The 13,779-nt window shown below is 41.3% G+C and overlaps 1 pseudogene; it reads right to left on the bottom strand.

Annotated features, from left to right (window-relative positions):
• Nucleotides 1-13,397: 13,397 nt before the first annotated feature.
• On the bottom strand, nucleotides 13,398-13,573 carry LOC118622170 (annotated as a pseudogene).
• Nucleotides 13,574-13,779: the final 206 nt, after the last annotated feature.

The raw sequence follows: 13,779 nt of genomic DNA, 5'->3' as shown, positions 1-13,779 counted from the left end.
AGAAATTCTCTCAAAACTCTAAGCTCATTTGATTTACAATCTGACCTCAGAGGTCTGTTGAGGATGCAACAAGAATGACTATGAAAGCATTTCGTGAACTGCAGAAGGCTAACAACCATCAGCCAGAGTTTTCCCGCTCGTGTGTGATCAGCCTCAACTCAAGAGCCCATCTGTCCAAATCTCAGGCTCTGTCCCCCACAGGTGGCACCCTTTCTCGGACTCCTTCATCTCTGGTCCCTTTCCCATCAGGCCTTGCAGCATCCCCTCAGCCAGCCCCCACCCCAAGCCAGCTGGAGGCCCAACCTGGGGAATAAAGGGCTCCCAGAAGAAGCTTCCATGTGGGAGGAAGAGAAGGGGCGAGTGAGTGTCCCCAGACGCAGAAAGAACTAGCTCTCCTGAGAAGTACCTTTTACTGCAGAACCTCATTACAGTCGTCCCTCGCCACTTCGCGCTTTGACGTTCACAGCTTCACTCTATCGTGGTTTTTTTCAAATATATTCATTAAAAAGTTGATTGAGACAGTGAAAATAATACAGCGTGTACTTGGTTGTCTGAGTTGATTATACACCCCTGTGTTGCAATTAAAATTACTGTGCGTATGGACTGTAGGCCTATGTATTCGAGCGCCCCAGGAATCCTTCAATGCCAGGTGCGGCCACTGGACCACTCCTTGTTTGTGGGCAATAACTTTTTTCCCAAAAATCGGGTGTGGTAAAACCAAACCAATCAGAGCGTGCTGTTCACTGATTGGCTATCCTATCCTCTTCCTATCCTGGCTCAGCCTCACGCCAGTTCATTTCTCTCATACGCTTCTACATCACTAGGCATCGGAAGCATCTTTGCTCTTGTAAGTGTTTGCAACTTCTGAGAACTTTTATCTAAGCCCCACGATGGCTCCTAAAGGTGCTGCTTCTTCTAAGCCTTCTGACAATGAAACTAAGCACCAGAGGAAGATGCTTACCATCCAGGAGAAGGTGAAACTCTTGGATATGATCAAAGATGGCAAGAAAATCATGGAGGTTGCCCGTCATTACGACTTGACTGAGTCTACCGTTCACTCCATCTGTAAAGATGAAAAGAACATCCGGGCAATAGCTACTATCTCTTTTAACAAGGAAGCGAAGCACATCATGACAAGTCATAGTAAGTTCATAGTGAAAACGGAGTCTGCCCTAGCTGTTTGGATCAGCGACAGCCACAGGGAAAACATTCTGCTGGATTCGCTGGTCATCCGGGAAAAGGCAAAGCAGCTCTATCAGCGCTTTATGGCAGATGAACCTCAAACAGGACCCTCTTCTGCATCATTCATGGATTTTACGGTGAGCAAGGGTTGGTTCCAGAAGTTCCAGAAGAGGTATCATCTAAAGAGTGTCGTTCTCCATGGAGAGGCTGCCTCTGCTGACCAGCCTGCAGCAGAGGACTATGTGAACAACACGTTCCAGGAGATCCTTGAGGAGGGCGAGTATCATCCAGAACAGGTGTTCGATATGGACGAAACAGGCCTGTTCTGGAAAAGAATGCCTTCCCGGACATTCATTTTCAAGGGTGAAGCCAAGGTCCATGGCTTCAAGGTGTATAAGGATCATGTGACTATCGTTATGTGTGGAAATGCTGAGGGGCTTTTGCTCAAGTCTGCCCTTATCTACAAGGCCAAGAACCCAAGGGCCCTGAAGAACAAGAACAAGAACCTGCTGCCGGTGCATTGGATGTGCGATGACAAGGGCTGGATCACGAAGCAGCAGCCATCGGACTGGTTCCACGAGTGCTTCATCCCCCAAGTCAAGCTGTATCTCATGGAGAAGAAACTCGAGTTTAATGTCCTTCTCCTTATGGACAATGCTGGAGGTCATGCGCAAGACCTATCCTCCAAGGGTGTGTGAATCGAGTTCCTTCCTCCCAACACCACTTTGCTGACCCAGCCCATGGATCAAGGCGTTATTCGTGCGTCCAAGACCCTCTACACGGGAAACACCCTGCAGCACCTCGTTAAAGGCAGGGACCTTGAGGGGAACTTCTTGCTGAAGGACTACTGGCAGCAGTATACCATCACGACCTCTCTGAAGAACAACCAGGCCATGTTGAAGGACATAAAGACAGATACCGTGAAGGCCAGCTGGAAGATGTTGTGCCCTGAAATTGTCCACGACTACAGAGGATTCACCCCAGAGGATATAAGTAACTCGGCAGTGGACAAGGCAGTTAGGTTGGTGTGGATGCTGGTAGGAGAAGGTTCACAAATATGACCTGCAATGACATGGATGAGCTGCTGGAGACACATTCAGATCCCTTAACTGACGAGGATCTGGTGGAGATGACTAAGTCTGCGAGTGAGGAGGAGGAAGAGCAGCCAGAGGTTCCTGGGGGTCAGGAGGAGGAAGTTGGCCTTACACTTGAGCATCTCTCGCAAGTCGTGAGAACTATTAGGTAGTACAGGACATGATTGGTGAATGGGACCCACAAATGATGCATGCACTGCGGTTCTAGAATGCACTTGATAGAGCGATAGAACCCTATATAAACCTCCTCATGCATATGAAAATACAGCGCCAGCAACTGCCTATCACAATGTTCTTCGGCAGCGCACCCAGACACCCACTGCCTACTCCTAGTGCTCCTTCAGCGGAAGACGATGACGACGCACCTGCTGAAGACACTGCACCCCCTGCAGACTCTCCCACTGAGGCCGTGCCTGCAGAGGCGCGGGAGCCTTGCTCTTCTTTGCTGTCAGTACATCTCTTCATCTTCATCGCTTCATCATCGAACATGTTGCGCTATTTTCATAGGTTAGTGGTTGTGTGTAAGAACTGTGTGTAATTAAATGTCCAATAATAATAATATGATATTTGTAACGTCTAATATGTCTTATTTTCTCTTATTCTGTCTAACATATTGGGTGATACGAGTGCGATGGTGACTAAAGGGTGTTATTTCATGTCTAGAGGGCTCTGATAATGTAAAAAATGTATTTAGAAGGTTGTAAAAGGGTTTTCTATGCTCTGACTGCAAAAATATTCGATTTGTAAGTAGAGTCCTACTTTGCGGAAATTCACTTGTCGCAGTAGAGTCTGGAACTGAGTAATCACAATAAACAAAGGCCGAGTGAACATGTCCCCTGCTGCTCTGGCAAAAAGTAGTTAGCACCCTGGCCGGTTTGGCTCAGCAGTTAGAGCATCAGCCCGAAGAGTCACGGGTTCGGTTCCGCATCAAGGGCATGTACCTGGGTTGCAGGTTTGATCCCCGGCCCTGGTTGGGGTTGTGCGGGAGGCAACCAATCGATGTGTCTTATATCAATGTCTCTCTCTCTCCCTCCCTCCCACTCTATCTAAAAATCAATGGAAAAATATCCGTGGGTGAGGATTAAAACACAAAGGATGTTCGCACTGTTTGGGTGGCTGAGGGTCCTCCACAGAGGGGACCTCAGAGGAAAGACACCTGACTGGAGCCTGCACAGCGCATGCTGGGTCAGAGCTGACCGGGCACTTGGAGCCTGTGGCCTCAGCTCCCTTGCCATGCAGAGCTGGACTGGGGTGCCTCCCTCAGCTGGCCGTGAGTTGGGCCAGACCCCAGGAGGTGCCCAGGTCTTGCATGAAACCCAGATGCTGCCTACAGCTCCTACTTGTGCGTGGTGGGTTCCTGAGCAAGATATTGGGACTGCTGCCCACCAGCCAAGAAAGAGGCCTGCCTGTCCCACGGTGGGGGTTTGCCCTCCCTGAAGGCCAGGTCATTTTTCATCTCCTGTCTCTCTACTTTCTTCCCTGGGCCATGTCTCATCGCAGGCCCCCTAATACATTATTTTTCAGAAGAAATATTTTATTAATAGAGCTATAAAATAGTAACCATATTTATAAGATACAAGTATATTTATAACTGTATTTGTAAATACACAAGAAGCATGTTTATAATGGAATTGGATAATCTATATTTTATATGTATATTTTATAAAGTTATGAAAATCAGTCAAGATTCCATCTGAAACAGATTGGAGGAAGGTTTATCTGTAAGGAGGCTCTTTGCAAAGCCACGAAGGACAGCGTGTGGCCCTAGGGGCACTGAGCCGTTGTCACCGCCGCTGGGCCTGATGGAATGAGGCGAGGAATTTTGCAAGAGAGATGAATCCTACAGGCCACCCAAGGAAATGTTCCCGGAACAAACACAAAATGCTACCGTGCTGGGTACTGACAACAGAGGTGAAGACGCGATTCCTTTGCTCTCAAGAAACTGCTTAGAAAGGGAGCCGCTTCCACCGTGGCAGAGGGATGGCGCTCACCCTTCTGCACTTTGTCCACGTCTCCAGTAAACACCTGGAGGGTAGTCAAATCTCCGTCCCAAGAAGGGGTCAGAAAGAGGGGCCATCACTGGCAAGCTTCACAGAGAAGAGCTGAGTTCAGGAGGAGAAAGGTGTTACCTCGATCGGGTGGGGCAGGGGATTTTAGGGAGAGAGAGCAGTGTCTGTTCATACCCAGGGGTGTCTGGTTACGTGGCATGTTTTGAGAATGGCATCATTGGGGAGGTGAGTGACCGGGAAAGCTGTTAGGTGGCCGCACACCCATGCAGCTGGCGGCAAACCCCAAGTTGGAGTTAACTGCTCCAAGCTGCCATGTAGATCTCGCCAGCCCTCCCCCCACTTCCTCAGGTTCTCCCAGGTCTGGAGGACAGTCAGGCCGCAGGTGTGGACATGAGCAGGCTTGGGGGTCTAAAGGTGGTGGAGACGGGAGACCACGTGCTCTTTGTAGCTCCCACCCCGGGTCCCTGCCAGTGTTAAGCCCCCAGGTGCCCCTCCACTGACCCCAGTTCCTAGGCTGCCTCTTGCATGCCAGTAGTTTATAGCATCTAGGAATAAATCCTAGGCAAAAAAGAAAAAATATATATCTAAAATATAACTCTCCGACGTATCTATTTTACCTATCTACCTCTAAATATTTTCTCCATTCTTAAGAAATTATGAGCATCTTTTAATAAGTAACACCTGCTAAAATACCTGTATTAAAAGGGAACATCATTCACCAATCAGCATCTATTATTCCTAGCAGTACAGATGGTTTTTAAAATTATCATGAAGATAGAAGCAGAGGCTGACAAGTCTTGAAAGGGGAGGGAGAAGGAAGTGAAAAGAATGTTTGTTTCTGGAATGCTGATTCAGGGAAGGTTTTTCAGCTTGAAGGTCCTGATGGATGGGCTGGATCCCGCAGTGGAGATTGACAAGCTTGAAGTCATCAGATAATCACTTGCCTATTCATGTCCTAGTTTCATTCTTGTCAGGCTGGGCCTGGTACCTGCACCTCCTTGGAAACAGCCTGAGGCAGATCCTGTGATGGTTATCCTGTGCTCCATTGAGCCTTCTTGGGAAGCTTAGTTAAAACTGTGTGAGAAGAGGCGTGATCTTGACAACCATGGGCATGCCACAGTTGGTTGGAACGTGCTTCCCCGTGCGAAGCCATGTTTCTTTACCTTGGCAGGGCGGGCAGGGGCGTGGTGCTCAAGACCTTTGCAGGTGAAATGTCAGAGGAGACTGGCGAGACTTGAAATGGTACGGTTGGAGCGTGGAGGTCATGCTGGTTTGGGGGCTGGTCACTGAACCCTGTGAGCCCTGATTGCCCCATTGGAAAGTGGGTGAGGACTGTCTGATCCTCTCATACGAGGTTTGGCAGGCACAGGGAGCCTCCGCAGCTGTGCTAAGGAAGAGAAACCCCCACAGCCCACCAAGGTGCCGAACCAGCCAGGGTTGACTCCTTCCTCCAAGGGCAGAACCAGGAGAACTAAGGCAGGAAACCCTAACAAAGAGGAACCCCCCCCCCATAGGGTGGAAGGTAGGACAGTTTGTTTTTTTTTATCCTCACCCGAGGACATTCCTTGATATTTTGTTCAGACAGAGTGGGAGGGAGGGAGGGAGAGAGAGAGAGAGAGAGAAACATCGACGTGAAGGGACACATCGAGTGGCTGCCACCCGCACGACCCAATCAGGGCCGGGGACAAACCGCAACCAAGGTACGTGCCCTTAGCGGGAACCAAACCCGGGTCTCTCTGGACTGGAGGCCGCTGCTCTAACCGCTGAACCAAACCGGCCAGGGCAGTAGGACATTTTTTAAGAGATGGGGTGGTGCACAAGCGGGATGGGGGGGCATTGTTGTAATCCTGCCTTGCATGCTCTTGCCATTGCTGTGGAGCAAAGAATATGTGCCCCGGGCCAAATGTGTGGTGTCTTCACCACCAAAACCAGGGCCTTGCAGAAGCCCTGTGCCTTTAAGGAGCTGCCAAAACAACAGATCAACTGGCCTCAGCCAGTTGCTTCTGGCAAACTCCACTGTCCTACATCCCGGGACTGGGGAATTGTAACCTCGAGTATTCGCTCATTCTTCTGCTTCTCTCCGGAGAGCGAAGGGTGAAGGTTGGCTAGGGTTTTCCAGGCCGGAGCCCTCCCTGTGAGAGGCACGCCCTCCGCAACCCCTGAGGGCGAGGGGGCCAGACCTGGACTGCGGTTTGACCTTTCTCATCAGCATTGCCTGACATCAGGAATAAAAACCCCTGGAGGAAATAAGCTCATAGGTCAAAATAAGAAGTTTGGTAAGTCAACTATTAAAACACACACAAGGTATTACAAGTTCTATCAAAGGCAGAAATATTAGAAAAGGTAAACCAAGAATTTAAAATTATCCTAATAAACATGCTTAAAAATAAGAAGATATTTCACAGTTAGAAACAAGAATAAGAACATGCCGGAAAGAATAAGCAGTAATACTGTATTAGTTATGAAAAATATAACTGAAATAATAAACAAAGTGCAATAAAGAGCATTATGGATATAGAGAAGAAATTATTTAGCAAGTTGGAAAATTAGGTGAAGGAAACATGAGAAGAAAAAAATAGAAAAAAAAAAAAAAATATATATATATATATAGAGAGAGAGAGAGAGAGAGAGAGGAAGGGAGAGGGAGAGAGAGAGAAACACCAGTGAGAGAGAACACTGATTGGCCATCTCCTGCATGCCCCCTCCTGGGGATCAGGCACACAACCCGGGCATGTGCCCTGACTGGGAATCAAACTGGTGATGTCTCAGTGAATGGGTCAACCCTCAACCACTGAGCCACACTGCTGGGCAAAAAATATGTTTTTTAATTATAATATATGAAGAATAGCAATAGAAGTGCAAACAAAAAAGCTCAATAAACAGGATAGTGGGAAAATATTTGAAAAGCTGGTAGAGATGAATTTCTCAGAATTAATAAAATAAGACATCTCAGATTGAAAGGGCCTACAGTATGCTAAAGAGAAGGGAGAAGGAAGAACTCATACCCAGACACATTATAACAAAATATAATATTTTAAAGACAACAGAGAATTCTACAGCTTATGAAAAGAGACTTGTTGTTTTCTTGCATTTACTGTTTCTGTTGAAAAAGTTGATGTCAAAGTATTTATGGAAAATAAGTTACATTCTAGAAATGTATATCCAGTCAAACTAACACATGATTCAAATATTCTCAGGCAATCAAAGGCTCAGAAGCTTGCCATAAAAAACTCACACTGAAAACAATTTCGGACAAACCAAAGAGATTAATCTTGGAGAGAAATGAAATAAAAATGATCACGTCTTTGGTCTTAGCTGTTTAAGATGACAATAGTTTTACAAAGAAATAGGGGAAAAATTATTGAAGTAACCCAGAATTAAGAGTCTGTATGATTATTAAAATAGAATTTGTATAGGCAGGGGGAGAAACAAAGGTTGTAAGATTATGCTAAAATTCATGTCATGTTATAAAGAAGACATAGGTATTAATTACATAAAAAGAGGATGTAGAGACATAGGAATAAGTGGAATAAATTGAAAAAAGTAATTTAAGGTGTTATAAATCAGAATTAGTGTCAATTACAATAAATGTACAAAATTCACCAGCTAGGAGAAGTATTAACAAAAAGGATTAACAATAGCAAAATCCAGATATAAGCTATTTACCAAAGAAAGACCTAACACATAAAGATAAAAACTTGAAAAGGATAAAGAAACATATCAGGCAAATCTGATACAAAAGAATGCTGGTATAGTTATAGTAATAGCAGATAAAATAGACTAAAACAAAATGTGTAATTGGAGATAGAGAAGGTAATATTTAACCTTAAAAGATTAAATTCAAGAACATATAGTAATTTTAATTTTTTATATACATATTAAAATAGCTTTATAATATGGAAGCGAAATTAATAAAATTAAGAAAGAAGCTAATTAATAAAATACCATGGTGGAAGATTTCAATATACCTCTCTCAATTATTGAAATAAGTCAAACAAAAAAATCAATAAGGGTATAAGTGAAAACCTCAGTTAAAGACTGATCTAGTGGCCAAAAATTAGACCAACTTCCAATGATTAGGTAATCATTGTTTTCAACCATACAGACAAATTTTCAAGAGTATGCACTGGGATATAAAATTTAATGTTTAAAGAATAAATTTTATAAAGATCATGGTCTCTGACCATACGTAATAAACTGAAAATTAATTTAAAATATTCCTGCATATTTGAAGTTTTAAAACACTCTGTTAAAAACTCACAGATTGCCCAGCTGGTGTGGCTCAGTGGTTGAGCCTTGACCCATGCACCAAGAGGTTGCCGGTTCGATTCCTGGTCATGGCACATGTGACGGGCATGCAGGAGGCAGCCAATTGATGTTCTCTCTCATTGATGTTTCTATCTCTTTCTCCCTCTCCTTTCCTCTCTCTCTCTAATCAATAAAGAAAAAGAGAAAACAACTCACAGATTGCCCTGGTCAGGTATTTCAGTTCATTGGAGCATCAGGTTTGATCCCTAGTCAAATAGAAGCATGAAGAAGTGGAACAACATTCTCTCTCTCTCTCTCTCTTTCTCTCTCTCTCTCTCTTTCTCTCTCTCTCTCTTCCTCTCTCTAAAATCAACAACAAAAATATAAAACACAATTCAAGAAGTATTTTATAAAAATAAAAATTCCAATTAAATAGGAAATCTTAATAGAAATGTTTAAATACGTAGAACTGAATAGCAATAAAAGAATTACAACCTAGTAAAGCTAATATCTTTAAATACCTTTTATAAAACAAGAATATTCAAAAGTAATGAATCAAAAAGTTAGAAAATAAGAGAATAAACTCAAATTAAAAATAGATATGTAATTAAAATAAGAACAGAAATGAAAAAAATAGAAAACAAATCTTCAGCAGAGAAACCAACAAATCCAAAGTGAGATTCTAATGCACTAGACCCCTTTGATATGACTGATAGAGAGAAGAAAAGACTCAAATAATGTATGTAAAATAGGGACATAGCTACATGTAAAGTAGAGATTCAAAAGATAATAAAAAAATACCATCAACTATACACCAACAATTTTGAAAACTTAGACAAAATGATTAAATTCCTAAAAGCAGACAACTAACCATAGATGAACCAAGAAGAAATAAAAAGCCCAAATAGTTATATTAAAGAAACTGTAATAAACAAACATACATAAGAAATTGAAACATAAGTTGACAATTTTTTTCCAAAGAAAAGACCAGGCCCAGATGGTTTACAGGTAAATTTTACCAAATTTTCAAGGATTAGCTCATTCTATTTTAATTCAAGCCGATAGAAAAAGAGGTAGGGTTTCAAACTCAATCTAAGAGGCCAGTGTTCATGCCAAATATGCAAAAACATTATGAAAACAATAAAATTAAAAGCACATTACTCTTGTAACCATAGATGCTAAAATGCTAAATGAAATATTAGTATATTAAATCCAACTGTGTATGAAAAATATTCCATGTTCAAGCAGAATATATACAAAGATGGTTTAATATTAGAAAACTCATAAATATAATCTGCCACATCAGCAGATTAACAGAAAAAAAAAAATGAGACAATTCTCCATGGATTTGCTATGTTTCTGTACATCTTGTGAGCAGAGCACCCATTGGCTTTGTTCCAGATTAACCTTTCAAAGAATATCATATAGAAAATAGCCTTGAAAATTATCTCTTTCTGAAGTAGATGGCAGGTTTTTCACTACCCAGTAAAGCTACTGTCTTGCTTCAGGGAAAATGTTGGACAGATTTGCTTGTAGTCTATTTATTTTTAAGACAAATATTCTTTTATTTCTGTTAAACTGAATATACAATTATGTTCCCTAGGCAACCAACTTTTGCTCATAAGATTTCTATTTTCTCAGTGGTGATGCAAATCCACTACATGTGCAGCATCCACCTGGGCTGCTCTGTATTGCTTTCACGGGCTTGAGGAGCAAGGGGAACAAATGTGAACATGAAGATCATGCCGCCTGCTGCACCATAACTAACAGTCCATTATCTCTTAAACAAGAGTCTTAGGTCTTTTGTCAGCATTTATAAAATTATGAGAGGCTAACTTACTAGTTTGCAAGGAGGGTAAAATCTCAGACTCTGACAATTATCATCTGAAAATGTCACAATAAAGCATGTAATAATATTCTACAATCATTTTTGATAAAAGTTTCAAATGGAAAAACATTAAAACATTTATTTTAAAATTATAATTGAAACAAGAATTTTCACTATAACTAGTTTATTCAATGTTGTATTTGAAGGTCCTAGCCAATGTAATAAGACAAGAAAAATATAATTCTAAAGATTGGAAAGGAAGAAATAAAACTTATTGTCCATAATGAAAACTTTTCTGTAGACCCCTTTGAATTTATTAAAATACATATTGAGAAGTCTGGGTATAAGAAGAGTATATCCAATTTGACTGTATTTTTGTATAACAGCAGCAAACAATCAGAAAATGTAGTTAAAAAGAAAACACTATTTACAGCACTATCAGGAATTATAAAGAATTTAAGAATTTAACAAAAATATGTAAGACTCTTTTAGGGAAAATAAACCTTAAGACATATTTTTGAAGGTCTAAACAAATAGAGAATTATAACATGTTTACTGATCGAAAGTTTAATGCTGGGGTTTTTCTAAAACTCAACAAGATAATATTATATTTTATATGAAACAGTAAATGACCAAGAATATTCTCTAAAGAAAAGAAGATGAGGCAGGAAATCTTTTTGTATCAAATGTAATTACTAAATATGATACTATATTAATTTAAACTTGGTGGTATTGGCAGAAAAGACAAATTGACAAGTGGAATAGAATAGGTGAACCCCAGAAACAGACTATGACAGTGGGATGTCCTGTTAAAGAACAAAAATGATTTTTTAAAATATAGCTGGAAATTTTTAACTATATGGAGTAAAATAAAATTATACCCTATCTTCACACAACTCTCTCTCTCTCTCTCTTTCTCTCTCTCTCTCACACACACACACACACACACACACACATCAAAGAACTTTGCATGAATTAAGAAATTCATTTATATTTTATACAAAAAGTTTAAAAGTTTCATTTTTTAAAACTTGGAGTTGGAAAAAAATTGTTAAGACACAAAAAGTATTAACCATAAAAGAAAATTGATAAACTTGACTGTGTTAGTGTTATGAACTTTTGTTGATCCATACAGAAAATTAAAAGACAACTTACAAACAGAGAGAAAATTTCTACAATATATACTAATTACAAAGGATTAGTATTGGATTATAGAAAGAAGACCTAGAAGTAAATAAAATAAATAGCAAATAGGTAAAGGACATAAATGGGTATGTCTCAGAAGGTAAAACAATAAAATATGAAGAGTTGTTAACATTAGTGATTATAAAATGCAAATCAAGATCCCAGTGAGATACCATTTTATATACTTCAACTGGCAAAATGCTTACAAGTCTGACAGTACTGAAAAGTTGGCAAATCTATGTATCCACAAGATTTCTTATATTTTGCAGGTAGAAATATAAATTGGTACAATCACTTTGGAAGACAGCATTAATAAAGATCACAATGTGCAAAAATACATTGCATACATATGTAGAAGGGAATTGCTAGATTATAAAGTATTTGGCATTACCTCCTAAAACTGAATATGCAAACTCTTTTTCAAATATATAGAGTCCTCTGTCTTCTTTGAAAATGTACAGCCTGGCCCCTCATGGTTGGGTGGGGGCGCAGGTCTAGTTTTGGCCAGTGAGTTGCGGGTGGAAGTGGTATTTCCTGAAAGCGATGCCTGCTCCTTCGCAGCTCTTTCTCCTGCCCTCGCACACACGCCATCATCTGGGCTGGTGACTATTTTGTCAGCCCGAGTCCTTGAGTGACTATAATAAGTAGAGCCGTTCTCACTGACTGCAAAGGTCATGTAACATGAGTGAGAAATCCACTTGTGTGGTCTTAAGCTGCTGAGATTCTCAGTGCTGTTTGTCACTGCAGCACACTAGAGCCTATGCTGACCGATGTCTATGCAGCAGGAGATGTGTAAAAGACTGTTCACAGCACACTATTCACAGTGGCCTTGGAAACAACCCCAATGCCTGTTCCCTAAAGGAGAAGGAATACATCGTGATATAGCCACTAAGTGGGAGGTTATTCAGTAGTGAGTAAAATCACGACATGGACATACAACATTACACGTGAGTTTTAGCAATGTAAATAAAGTGAAAAAGTAAATCCAAAGATTTATCCATAACTATATATATCAGAGGCCTTCTTACAAAATTAAAACCATTAAAAGGCAAACAAATACACTTTAAAAAATACCTAGAGGTATAATATCGTCTAAAGAGGGAAGCAGAGAAGTGGTCACCACAGGATTCAGGATGGGGGTACCCATGGTGGGAGGAGCAGGAGCCTGGGAGACACTAAACTGTATTGTTAGATGCAGGTGATTATCAAGATCTTAATATTTTGGTAGGTGGAGTCTATTCTATAATTATCAATAAGAGCAAAGTAAATGATAGGTTAGTCGTGGATTGAGAATGAACGCTTTATAAACCAAGATTATCACTAATCCATAATCTCGTTCTATGCAACTGAGATTTTAAAAATCTATGATGCCCAGCTGGTGGATTGAACATTGTCCCATGGACTGAGAGGTCCCAGTTCGATTCCCGGTCAGGGCACATTCCTGGGTTGTGGGCTTAATCCCCAGTAGGGGGTGTGCAGGAGGCAGCTGATCAATGTTTCTCTCTCATAGATGTCTCGATGTCTCTCTCTCTCTCTCTCTCTCCTGTTTCTCTTAAAAAATCAATAAAAACATAAAAAACAAAAAACAAACAAAAAGATAATGATGACAGGACCACTTATATCACCATGGTTTTATATATATACATTTTTATTAATTTTTTCAGAGAGGAAGGGAGAGAGAGATGGAAATATCGATGAGAGACAACATCAATCAGCTGCCTCCTGCATGCCTCCATTGGGGATCGGCTCGCAGCCCAGGCATATGCCCCAACCAGGAATCAAACCAGCGACCTTTTGGTGCATAGGTATTGACGCTCAATCACTGAGCCACACCAGCGGGGCAGATTTTTTTTTTGGTGCACGTTCCGGAGGTACTGCAATACGGGGTGGATGCGTGGAGTGGACGGAGCAAGCTCCTATTCCAAAAATCCATTTAACGTATTGTCCTCGGAGAGAGGACGTTTCTGATATTAAACTGATAAGAACAGATATTTCATTTGATCTTAGCCAAAAGGCCGAGAAGTGATTAGATCATTTTTTTTTTATTTTAATTTTATATAGGAGCCCAATCAGCCTGAGAGTTTATGTATCCTTCCCCTAAAACGCGCTTAGTTATGTTCCACCGGTAAACGCTAAGCGGGAGATGCTGATTTCTGCCTGAATCAACAACAATGAACACGTGTAGCGGGTGCTGACCAGCTGACCATTCTCCTCTGCCCCTACTCCTTTGTCA

This window comes from Molossus molossus, unplaced genomic scaffold (genome assembly GCF_014108415.1).
Source record: "Molossus molossus isolate mMolMol1 unplaced genomic scaffold, mMolMol1.p scaffold_m16_p_8, whole genome shotgun sequence".
Taxonomy (NCBI): domain Eukaryota; kingdom Metazoa; phylum Chordata; class Mammalia; order Chiroptera; family Molossidae; genus Molossus; species Molossus molossus.
Note: the sequence above shows the minus strand (reverse complement) of the source record. Positions and strands in the feature narration are given on the sequence as shown.